The 10,488-nt window shown below is 45.6% G+C and overlaps 1 protein-coding gene across 1 annotated transcript in view; it reads right to left on the minus strand.

Annotated features, from left to right (window-relative positions):
* The window catches only part of GPR20 (G protein-coupled receptor 20), a 75,738-nt gene extending 70,380 nt beyond the window's left edge, over positions 1-5,358 (minus strand). The window contains exon 1 of the mRNA XM_029592120.1: positions 5,164-5,358. The gene's annotated coding sequence lies outside the window, so the exon portion shown is untranslated. The remainder of the gene's footprint in view (positions 1-5,163) is intronic.
* Positions 5,359-10,488: the final 5,130 nt, after the last annotated feature.

Here is a 10,488-nt window from a genome sequence, read left to right on the forward strand (position 1 = left end):
TAGAACTTCCTGCTGGAAGTTCCAGATTTGAGAGAACTGGGTTTCTGGAGGTAGCACCTGCGGAGAATAAATGTGCTAAAAGGATGTGCCTTTCTCCAGCGTAAAGGCAGGTTAGGTCCCCCCAGGATGTAGCTGTTGCACAGATGCTTAAAACTTGCCCCCCCCCCCCCCCCCCCCCTGTGGGAGGACACAAGCAGCCTGGCAAGAACCGAAGGGATCGGCAAGCTGCGGGTCTGCTGTGGGCTGCTGTCCGGTGCAATCAACCCCATTTCTGTATCACCTCCCGGGGCAGAGCTCAGCCTCCTCTCCTCTCTTTCGGAGGAAGAGGGTGGTGAAAAAAACATTAAAAAAAAAAACCATAAAGAGAGGCCATACTGGGTCCATCAAGCCCAGCATCCTCGCTCCAACAGTGTCCAGTCTGGGTCATCTGGAAGAAGCATTCAGCAGCTCTTACTGGGGAGATCCATTCCCTGCTGCTTTCTCCTAGCTTCTGGCTATAGGAGCTGGGGTTCCCTAAGCCTAAATGGCTTTCTAATGAACCTGTCTGCCAAAAACCTTTCCAAGCCTTTTTAAAATCCAGCTGCATTAGTAGTCTTGACCACATCCTCCGGCAACAAATTCCACAGATGAATTGTGTGCTGACTGAAAATTAAAAAAAACCCTTTCTTAAAATTTGTTTGAAATCCTGCTACCTGTTAATTTCAAAGAGTGTTCCCGAGGTCTAGTTGTAGTTCAAAGGGTAAATAACCATCCTGTTTATTTGCTCCACATAATCATGATTTTATAAGCTTCCTTCACATTCCCTCTCAGTTGATGGACATGTCCATGAGGTAAGTTATTTGGTTAGTAAAAATGTGCATATTGACGTTGATCAAACGGTATATTTTCCTGTGACAGAATTAACTACTGCATTGAATTTGCTGAAGTGTACGCTGCTGCTTTGATGTTCTGACTGACTTTCATTGACTTGCAATTCAAACGAAGCCATGCATATATGGACAAGCTATAGGTGCTACCACAAAAACATCCTGTGATTGATCGCATTACAGTAGGAGCTGCTGTGCAAGCAGCACAAGCCAGTTTTACTCCATGGATTCGATGCCTGCCACAATCTACCATATTATCATGTAGCATGCCGCAATATTTCAGCTTGGGTTTTACGCGTACTAACAGGGCGCCTTTCATTTTTGTATATCCTTTAGCCCCCTGGGCACTCCTTTATTTTTGCAAACAAATCTTCTCACTTTTTAACAATAATAAAAAAAATATATGTGGAATTCTCAGTCATCAAATGCACAGTCCAAGCTGTCTTGCGGCAAGATTCCTAAGGCAGCGTTGGATAAGCCCAGGATTAGCGAGAAAATCTTTGGACAGATTGTCCAGGCTCAAGAAAGTGATGACTGCCCAGTTTGCTGATCTCTTTCTGTCAGAATGCTGAGAATTTGCATCTTGGCTATTCCAGGTTTGTGCTCCGTGCTGCATGTATTGTTTTTAGAACTGATTTATTTTATAGTGAATTTTTTTTAAGTGTGAACAATTTTCCAAGTTATGAGCTTTTTCAAAGTGTGCCAGTGAAGAAAAAAAAACATGCTATGAGTAGACTAGATAGGCCTCAGATGCATTGTTCGCAGTCCTATTCATATTCTTTGACACCAGAAGGGACCGATGACGAGAGGCAGATCAGACAACTGTCTGGTATTTGGGGGGCTCAAACACCCACAGCACCCATGGATCTAGCACCTATGTTTAAGTGTTTCCAAGCTTCATAGCACCCAACTCTACTGTAATTATGGACTATGCCAGGGGTGGCCAAATCTGGTCCTTAAGAGCCACAAAAAAGTCTTGTTTTCAGGCTATCCAAAATGAATATGCATGAGATAGATTTGCATACAATGGTGGCAGTGCATGCAAATCTATCTCCTGCATATTCATTGTGGATAACCTGAAAACCAGACCTCTTTGTGGCTCTTGAGAACTGGAGTTGGGCACCCTGGATTGTGCTATAAAAGTGTTATTACGGGTGATGGGAATTCCTAAGTATGACTTTATACACTGTAGCAAGCATGCTGGCTGTTTCTCCCCCCTCCCCTTCATCCTATAACAGGATGCTGCCTGAAGCAGTGGCAGAAAATACTTGCTTGTTATTTTATCTTACCAGGGGCAACCCCTCTCATGCTGCAGAAACCACTCTTTTGCTAGAGTTCCCAGGGACAATAAACCCATTGACCATTACAACACGCCAGCAACATCACTAAGACTGCAGAAAAACGGGGAGCTCCAAGGTGCCACGCCCTGCCCTGGGAACCCTGAAACAGAAGATTCACCCTGGGCTTTCTGCAGCTGGCTGTGTCAGACTGGGGGACGGCCCTGCAGGAATCTGTATCTCATTGACAGTCACAGTTCACTGCCGTTGCTTTTAGGTGAAAAGCTGCTGTTTCTTATCCACACTGCTAAGTACTGCAGAGATCGGATAGGGGGATGCAGTGTATCTTCTCTTCAGGACTAGATGTTAAGTTTATTTCTTTCTGTAGCGTCTTTGGTTTCAAGCAAGGGTCCCCAAATTTGGTCCTCAAGGGCCGCAACCCAGCTGGGTTTTTTTGAATTTCCACACTGAATATGCATGAAATCCCCTCTGCATTTCATGGAGACAGTGCATACAAATGCAAATTTATTGTGGAAAAACTGAAAACTCGACTGGCTTGAGGACAGAGTTTAGGGGACCCCCCCTGGTCAAGACTCCTCTTTAGCGGTGGTTCCCAACCCTGTCCCGAAGGCACACCTACCTGGCAGGGTTTTCAGGATACCCATAATGAATATGCATGAGATACATTTGCATATGATGGAGATCCAGTATGTGCATAGAGAGCTCATGCATATTCAGGCTGTCTCTCTGAATCTCTGGTATGCCAGCACCTTGTGGCTGGTGCACAGGGTGCAGTACAGCTTAGCTCTTGAGCACACAGGTTCATGGTAACAGGCCCGGGGTAAGCGGGTGGTACAGACCTAGAACTGTGAAAACTCGACACGTGGGTTCAAATGCTGCTGCCACTCCTCTCAGGACAGCCGTGAGCACATCGCTACCTTTCCCTTCAGGGGTGCTAACTGGCTCCATGTCACTTTGAAAGGTGGAGCCAGTTTCCTACTCTGGATCTATGGACTTTTAATTCTGCTATTGTTAGGGAAATTGAAACTATTCAATTCGGTGGGATAAAACCAGGAAAGACTCTGGAACTGAGGGTGACATGGAGCCTGCTGATATCCCTCTTGCCCTTCTCTGCTGGCAGCTGCTTCACTCTTATGTGCGTTGCTCCTTTCAGCCTGTCCATCACTATCGCTGTGTGCAGCTCTCTGACTTAAAAGTGCTCACATGTTCACATACTATATATGTGTCACAAATAATTAGCCATGGTAATAATAACAATACGGAGCAAAGAGCTCTCAAACAGACACCTTCTCTGGGACAAATGTGCTGAAAAGTAATGTCCTTGTTGATGGCTCTGCTTTGGGCACTGGCAGAATAATTACGACCAGTCAGAGCTGAAAGAAAGGTTTTTACCTGTACAGATGTCCACCAGCAGTACAGATGTCCACCAGCAGTACAGGCTAATGGGACAGTCTGAGGTTACCCCGCTGCACCTTACTGACTAGACTGTAAGCTCTATGGAGCAGGGGCTGTCCCTTCTCTGCCTCTGTACAGCACTGAGCATGTCTAGCAGCACTACAGAAAAAGTAAGATTATATGGGAGGGCCCTGCACTGCCTGATCCTTCTCATAGGAAGCAGTCACTTTTGGCTGCCTGAAAACCCTACTAGACCATAGCAAACATGCCACTATGTGCCATGGAGACATTTGCATTGAACAAGTACCACCATTATTTTCTTTTTTTTTCATTTGTCTGATGACATGCAAAGAAAAAAAAATCATATATTAAATAATCTAAAATGTAAAATGTTAGGATAAGCATTAGCGAACTAATTTCCCATGTAGGCTGTATTACCAATCCCCTAAAGATTAACCTAGGACACAGTGGTAAATAGCAATGGTAAACAGCAATCCCGCTAGAAAGAAGCACTGTTTTGGAGACACAATCTATGGGAAAGAGATCTTCATACTGCTGCGCTTTAGAATTGCATCTTCAAGCAAAATTGCACATCATTATAATCACAGGTCTGGAAAAGTTCACTGTCTTTAAAGAAATTTCACATGCACACATGCAGGAGTGCACCCAGTGACCCGGCAGGCACGCCGCCTTGCACTGACGAACCCCTGACGAAGGCAGCGAATCGCTAGGCCCCTGTTGGCTATTGCAAGTTGGAGGGCTGCTGTGGTGAAATCACTAGGCGACACAAGATAAGTGCTGCACAATCATTTTAAATGCAGAGGAAATTTCTTTCAAAGTACTGAACTTTTCAGACCCATGCTTAGAAGGATGAGCAATTTTGCTTCAAGATGCAATTCTGAAGCTCAGACGTATGAAGGGTTCCATGCTCTCTGCAATACAAGTTAATACTACTAGGAAACTTCAGTTTAATAATAATGATAATACAGTGGAAGGTTGTAATAGTTTCTTACTGCCAACCTTCTGCTATTTATCTTTCTTCCTGATCACATGGACAAATTGAAAAGTTTATTATTTAATACACTAAAAGAAATGCATATATTTATGTATTTAATATTATTATTATTAATATTCTATTATTTAATACACTAAGAGAAATACATATATAAATGTATATATATGGTGTGTGTGTACACATAAACAAAGTGCATGCAAATGTATAATTAGGTGTGCAAAATACATTCCAAAAGGACTCTAAAACAATACAATAAGTACACAGTGAGAAAGAAATCTGTCCATTTCCATTCTCAATTGAAAACCGAATTCCCAGCGGGAGCGTCACCAAGTTCTAGCAAACACTGATTAGCAGTGAATTCATTTACCCTTCGCGCTCTGCTCGGGATGGCGCAGAGGTCCTCCGTGCTGCATCCTGGGGGCCAGGCTTTATCCTTCAGGCTGGCTCGGCTGGGCACATGCCTAAGAGCTGCTGTGTGAAACTGGAAATCTGGCATCCCCCCCCCAGCCCGCCTCCTCCCCCTCCCAAAGTGCTGCTGAAGAGAGAAATCCCCCAGGGGCGCAGCATGAGAAGCAGGAGCGGTACTCACCCCGGCTCCACTGAGCGAGTGCAGCTGCAGCGTCTCGAGCCTGCTCCCAGGTTCCTGATTCCCCGGGAACGCGGGAACCAGAGCGCCTGGGCTACTTATCCATTGACGTCAGCACTTCTCCTGCCCTCCCCAGTTAGGGGGGGAGACAGAAAAGGAATAATAATGTCCAAAGCTTTCTGACTTTCAGCTGGAGTGCAGCAGGATGGCCAGGGTGGACTGGGGGGTAGGGAGAGAGAGCGATGTGACTTGCCACTCACATAGTTGTCCTTTTTTTTTTTTTTTTTTTACATTTCCAAGTCTAAAAATACCTCAGATGCAGCGCTCCTGCTGCATTAGGAACTTGATGCTCGTTACCAGCTTTGATGAGGGGGGCTGGGGGCTCCTGGGGGGAGGGATGCTCTCATGATCTCCTTGCTAAGGTATTTTATTAAGGAAAGTGCAACAGAGCTGGCCAGAAGCAGGTAGCACTTTGTTAGTTATAGATAGGGACCGCTTTTTGTGCTTATCAGAAGAAGCCAAAGAGGGTTGCGCTCCAGCCCTGTGCAAATCCATGCATTTAGTGCTCAACAGGATGCTTTCCAAGGGGCCGAAGCAATAAAGTCGCGTAGAAAGCGGGCGCTGAACAGTCAGCGCCTGCTCTCTTAACGCGCCCCCAAGGGGGAGGGGGTGCCATGCAAAATTTAAATTATGGGGTCGATTTAACAAGGAGGAGCTAGGGTCGCTTGTGCGACCCCTAGCGCATCCTTGCCAACGCGAACTCAATCGGTTTTTGTGACTGCTGTCCGCCGGTCACAAAAGCCGACACCGAGTTTATCGGCGTCGGTTTTCCTTACCGGCGGACAGCAGTCACGAAAATTGACGCCGGGTTTATCGATAACGGCGTAGGTTTTCGTGATGGGTCAGACTGTCTATTTTTTTTACTTTTTTTGTTTCTTTAATTTTTCATCCTACTTAATATCACAACGATATTAAGTAGTAGGAGGCAGTACAGAAAAGCAGTTTTTTCTGTTTTTCTGTCCTTTTTTTTTGATGCGCTCAGCTATTATCGCCTGCTCCAGGGGACTTTAGGGGATGGATTAGCGCCTATTCCACCCGATTCCGACTGCAGGTTAACAGTGCGCTCGGCCGAGCGCACTGTATTGCTTTGGCCCCAAAGTGTGCGACATGCATGCGGCCCGTATGTCTTTCTGTAAGAGATCCTCGTTGCTTTTGCCGGAGGCAGGGATCGGGTTCTGGGACTGGGCAATGGGATGAGGGGGCCACAATATATGCCTCCGGCGCCGGCCGTCCACGGCACTTTGTCCTCGCTAAATGTTCTTTGGCGGTTGAAATTATGAATTTGTCAAAACCTTGTACCTTCTCTTCTGCGTTTGCGAAGGAAAATGGAGTCTCTCGGCAAATACGTCATCTTGAAACGGAAAAAACAATGACAAGGGCCGCATGATTTAGAGAGATGTGACTGAATGGGATGTGTCAAAAATGTTAAAACTACTTTTCGATATTATTATTCTACTATGTGCAAAAGAAAAAAAAAAATACCAGCCAGTGTATTCGTTTAGTAAGCTGAAATGCTTCTGTTCTTAAGGGAAAAAGGAAATGCACTTTACTGAGAATATATATTTTTGACTGGTTACCCTATTTGATGGTTTTAAAATTCTGTTTTGAATTTATACACTTCAGTTGCCCAGAAAGGAACAAACTGATCCATAGCCTTAAGACAGTGACTTTGGGACTGATTCATCCATGTTGCGGACAGAAAAGCGGCCATGGCCAGTAGCTTGGCAGGCAGGCCAGCAGATACACATCTTTTGCTTTTCAAAGCTAGTGCAGACGCTACCTGCGAGGCCGTGCAGAGGAAAACGAGTGTATAAATGAACCATCTGGGGCCAGGGATGTGCTGTGTTGCTTTCAATGGCAGGGAAATCACCATGACATTTGCTCTTTCGTTTGGTGTCGTTTCCCACCTGAAACAACACTAAAACGACAACCAGATGCCATTTTGTTTCTGAGTTTTAACGCCCGCCTCCTGAGGAGGTCATAAAAGCATTTGTAAGTCAGGGCTTTCCCCCTCTTCTTGTCCCAAGGGGCGGGTCCTTACTCTTGGGGGGAAGGATAACCTTCTAGGCCCGGGGCCTAGGTGACTTCCCTTTTCTGAGCATCACCAAGGCTCTTTGGGACAGGCATCTTTACAAAACAGGCTGGACTCGCTGGATAGGTGTTCAAAATAATTTTTTCTTAGGGTCCTTCGTTTTCAAGTTTACACGGATTTTCACCCATAAGGTCCCAGAGGCGACAATCGACTTAAACTGTCAAATCTGCTGATAAATTCATCCAATTAAAAACTCGTATAAAAATGTTTAAAATATTACCAAACACTAATAAAATATTACCAAACAGCAGATACATCACATCCAATAATTAGAACTAACAAGGATAAAAAAAAAAATCTCCCACTCTCCATACCTGGGAACTTAAGATTTCCAGACCTCCTGAGATCGTCGTAGATTGGAGGAGGGTGCACAAACTTTAACCTCTCTCACACACATATATACAGGTACTCTCACACACACATGAGCACAGGCACTCTCCGTCATAGACACACATATACATGCAAAAAACCCTCTCATATATACATACACACACACACCCACCCTCTCATATACACGCACACACACATACTCACACAAACACCGTCTCATGTATACCCACACACACTCTCTCATATACACGCACACACACATACATACTCACACAAACACCATCTCATGTATACCACACACACTCTCTCATATATATAGGGCCGGTGGAAGCACTGGGCGAACTCGGCGTGGGGCCCTGGGCACCATGGTTCCAGGGGCGGCAGCAAGAGAGAAGAGACAGCCACTGCCGTGGCAATGGATGACCACCTACCATGTGACAGCGGCCGGCCAAATGGCACGGGTAGCCTCCTGTCACATGGTAAGGGCAAAAGGCCGCCAGCGCCATTTTGATCACTGGCAGCCGACGGCCTGGGAGCGATCTCCCCGCTGGACCACCAGGTACTTTGGGCGAGTCTTGTGGAGGTCGGCGTGATGGGAGAGGAGAGCCCCCCCCAAGGCAGAAGGTTGCTTAGGGTGCCCAACACCCTTGCACTGCCCTGCAAATACACACACACACACACACACGCACACACACACACAAGCAGGCTGCCTCACACACACGCACACATACACACAAGCAGGCTGCCGCACACACACACACATACACACAAGCAGGCTGCCTCACACACACACACACACATACACACACACACATACACACAAGCAGGCTGCCTCACACTCACAAACACAAGCAGGCTGCCTCACACACACACACAAGCAGGCTGCCTCATACACACACACACATACACACACACACACGCTGCCTCACACACACCCCATACACAAGCAGGCTGACTCACACACAACACACACATACACACACAAGCAGGCTGCCTCACACACAACACACACACACACACACACACACAAGCAGGCTGCCTCACACACACACACACACACACACACACACACGCTGCCTCACACACACCCCATACACAAGCAGGCTGTCTCACACACAACACACACGCGCACACACACACACAAGCAGGCTGCCTCACACACACCACACCCACACAAGCAGACTGCCTCACACACAACACCACACACACAAATTGTGCCTTTTCCCATTCTTCCTTCGTCACAGTCCTGAGCTCTGGTGGCGGCCTGTGGCCTCCGTTACCTTTTCTTTGGCCGACATATCATGCCCATATCAATTTCTAACAGCCCCAAACTCTATCGATGTATCAACGCTGATAATGTCACATTACGGAAAGACAGAGCAGGTCTCCTACATTGGTTACAGGGGGAGACACCACTGGAGGCAATGAGGGGGATTAATCTAAATCTTACTCCAGCTTTTCTGTAATGAAAAACATGTGCTCCCATTTTGCACCAGCTGCTTGCCAACAGAAAACTGGAATCTCTTGGATATTTTCATGGTTAAGTTTGAAGCAGTTTTTGCCCTAGAGTACTCTGGTTTCTTGTTGTATGTGCTATACAGAAAATTGAAATCATGTAAATGGCTGTGTGATAACGTTGATAGGAGACACTAATGGCTAAGCTTGGTAGTTCAGGCTGGGGAAATAGAAAAGAGCAAATTAAGAAAGAGCCATATGTAATAAATAGAGAAGTAGTCTACTAGTTAGAGCAATGGGTTACAAGCCAGAGCAAGTCACGTCCCCCTCCATTTTGTATTATGTAAACCGTTAAGATAGAACCTTGTGTTCTGGGTAACGGTATATAAAAATTGCATATACAATAATAAAAATAATAAAATTGCCTCAGATACAAACCAACCGGGTCAATCATCAAAATGCGATATGGCGTTAACGCACGTGATGATTGCCCTAGTGCATGGCGTGAATGCAAACTTTTGGAAGGGGTGTGATCAGGGAGGAGTTTGGGTGGGATTTAGGAAAATGAGGGGCAATATCACACCATGCAATAACATAAAACATGCCATAGCACAGTTTTAGTGCCAGAAATAACTACACCTTTTTTCCTGGCGTTAAGCTGGGCAATATGCCCATAATGCACTTCATGATAAAGTTTTAGAATTTCATTTTGGCCATTTCTGGGGGAAGGAGGGAGAGAGAGAGAACCTTTGGGGTGCCCCTGACAGTGTGTAACTATTTATATCTCTATAGGAGGGCCATCTAATAGGTTGAGGTGAGGTGTTGGTGGTGCTTTATTTTTAGGGGCCAGTTTCTCATACAGAGTGAGACGTACGAACAGCACAGTACACCTTGGTGAAGATTTGACGTCATTTGGAGTGAGGAAAGTCTCACAAAGATGCCATTTCTACTATGTTCTCTCACCCTAGCTTAATTGACTCTATAACAGGGTACCATCAAGCTAGGGTGAGAAAACAAGGTACAAAAATTCATCTTTGTGAGACTTTCCTCACTCCAAATGACGTCAAATCTTCACCAAGGTGTACTGTGATGTTTGTATGTCTCACTCTACATGAGAAACTGGCCCCTAAACCCTAAAGCACCACCAACACCTCACCTCAACCTATTAAATGACCCTCTTATAGAGATATAAATACTTCACTACTATAAGGGCCTTTTAGATAGGCTCACTTGCTCATCTCTCTCTCCCTCTCCCCACCACAAGATATGAAAATAGGAATAATCACAGTGTGTGATAAGTTTACCACACCCCAAATACTACTGATATGAAGCAGTATGTTATCACATGGGGCAGTAATTCTAACATTTCCCTAAACACACACTCCCTTTTC

The sequence above is a fragment of the Rhinatrema bivittatum genome, chromosome 2, assembly GCF_901001135.1.
Source record: "Rhinatrema bivittatum chromosome 2, aRhiBiv1.1, whole genome shotgun sequence".
NCBI classification, from domain to species: domain Eukaryota; kingdom Metazoa; phylum Chordata; class Amphibia; order Gymnophiona; family Rhinatrematidae; genus Rhinatrema; species Rhinatrema bivittatum.